Raw genomic sequence first — 2500 nt, 5'->3', positions numbered from 1 at the left:
AGAGGGGGAGACAGAGGGAGGGAGGGAGGGAGGGAGGGAGAGAGGGAGGGAGGGAGGGAGGAGGGAGGGAGAGAGAGAGAGAGAGAGAGAGAGAGAGAGAGAGAGAGAGAGGAGAGAGAGAGAGAGAGAGAGAGAGAGAGGGAGAATAAATGACAGAATAACAGGCAGAATAAAGGAGAAAAAAGAGAAAGCACACTATAAAACAAAGGAAAGAAGCAAAGAGACCTGCGAGAGAGGGGAGTCTCGGTCCTAAGCCCCTCCTCCGTGCCCTCCAATCCCCTCCACTCAACCCCCCTCCCTCCCCCACGCACTCCCCTCCCTCCCCAACACCCCCTCCCCCCTTCACCCCCTCCCTCCATCATGGGTCTTTACCAGCACCCCTTCCCCCCTTCACCCCCTCCCTGCTTTCCTCCTCCATCAGGGGTCTTTACCAGCACCCCCTCCCTCCCCAACACTCACTCCCCCCTTCACCCTCCATCATGGGTCTTTACCAGCACCCCTCCCTCCCCAACACTCTCTCCCCCCTTCACCCCTCCCTCCTTTCCTCCCTCTATCATGGGTCTCTACCAGCACCCCCTCCCTCCCTAACACTCCCTCCCCCCCTTCACCCCCTCCCTCCTTTCCTCCCTCCATCATGGTTCTTTACCAGAACACAAACCATGTTTCTTGTTGAAGAGGTCGACCTTGGTAGAGAAAGGAGGCGGAGAAAAAGAGGAAGAGGGAGAAAAAGAAGAAGAGGGAGAAAAAGAAGAAGAGGGAGAAAAAGGAGGCTGAGGAGGGCGAAGGGAGGGGGAAAGGGGCGGGGAGCGAGGGAGGAGGAAGAAGGAATAGGGAAAGGTGCAAGAAAAGGGGGGGATAGGGAGGGTAGGAAGAGGGGAAAGAATAAACAGAAAGAAGGGTAAGTAATAAATAGTAATAAAGAACAAGGGACATGAAGGAGAGAGGGAAGAGGGGATGATGACAGAAAAGTGAAGAGTAAGGAGAGGAAAAAGAACGAAAAATACGAACGGAGAATAGTTGAAACGCGAGAAGGAAAAGAGAGAAAAAAAAAGAGAGAAAAAAACAGGTGAGAGACAGACAGCTGACGTACGAGCAATGCAATAAAGCTGAGAAGAAAGGGGGGGTGGGGGAGAGAGGGAGAGAGAAGGAGAGCGAGAAACCAATTAATATTCCTTGACAAAATACGGCCTCGGTAACTCGAGATCCGGAACACTCGAACCAGCAAAACAGCTTTATCCGAACGCGTGCAACCGATCGGTCCGCGCATCAATCAAACACCGAATTGTTCCCCCGATAAAAAAGCAAGAAAAAAACAAAAAAACACCATAATCATACATCTCCCCCATTACACCAGCCAGGACCGAAACGACCAGCGATATAATACCGGCGGGGAAAAAAAATACCACTAACCGGCAACTCACCGCGGTCACGTAATTCACTAATTGGGGGACTCACTCGAGATCACTCATCTATGCAAATTAACTTCGGGGAGGACTCGACGGATCAACAAGAGTCGCTTGCACGGAAAAAAAAAATTGAGCAAATCAAGACATATCGACTTGCAGCGAAAATACAGCCAAAGGGAGGGCAGTTTATTCAAAACATTCAATTTTTTTTATTTTTTTTTTTTTTTTTTTACGTGTGTGACGACGTGTTCATTAATTCACGCAATATCGCAGTCGAATAACTATTTGCATGAATAATAAACTGCTCTTTTCGCAATAAAACATGAAAACGTTGGATATTGCAAAACAAAACTCGTTGATGGTTCTATTGAAAAAATGCGCAATGATTTCGGAACTTTTACATCTAGACACACGGCAGTTCGAAAATAACGAAAGTTTCCGCGGCAATTCATATACATTTTTTTTTTTTTTTTTTTTTGGTTAATCACTGTATTCAAAAGTCAAATATCTGTTCTGTTACAAAATCTGAACTTTCGTCTCCATTCCACGCGTTATTTACAAACTCCCACTTCCTTTTCTAAACCCCTAAAAGGAAAATGAGAGGGAGAATTAAACAAATTATCAAAATTAAGAAAATCGGAAATATCAATAAAAAATAAGGGAAGAGGAAACTGAAAAAAAAGAACAATGAAACAAGAAAATAAGGACAAAATATCAAAATAAGAAAAAAATAAGGGAAAAGGAAACAACTTGAAAAAAGAAACAAAGCAAGGAAAATATATCAAAACAACAAAAATATCAAAACAAGAAAAAAATAAACAAGAAAAAAAATAGCAAACCCGAGCAGTCCTTTCAACATCAGAGAGTAAGGACCCTCGCAAATCCCCCACCTACCCCCCACTCCCCAAAAGCACACACGCCTCCCCGCTTCCCCCCCCCCCCCCATAGCCCGCCAACCACATCGCTCAACCAAACGCCATTGCTATTCCAGCGTCGTCGCAGCTAATTGTCCGAGACACCGGTGGAATCCCCGGCGAAAGGTGTGCGAGCGAGGGCAGGTGTGGAATGGCTGAAGAGGCCGATCACCACCCCCC

At 46.5% G+C, this 2500-nt stretch overlaps 1 protein-coding gene across 3 annotated transcripts in view; it reads right to left on the bottom strand.

The window, feature by feature from the left end:
• LOC113813498 (uncharacterized) overlaps window positions 1-2500 on the bottom strand; it is a 125566-nt gene that overhangs the window by 67384 nt on the left and 55682 nt on the right. The window lies entirely within an intron of this gene.

The sequence above is a fragment of the Penaeus vannamei genome, chromosome 34 (assembly GCF_042767895.1).
Source record: "Penaeus vannamei isolate JL-2024 chromosome 34, ASM4276789v1, whole genome shotgun sequence".
In the NCBI taxonomy this organism is placed as follows: domain Eukaryota; kingdom Metazoa; phylum Arthropoda; class Malacostraca; order Decapoda; family Penaeidae; genus Penaeus; species Penaeus vannamei.
Note: the sequence above shows the minus strand (reverse complement) of the source record. Positions and strands in the feature narration are given on the sequence as shown.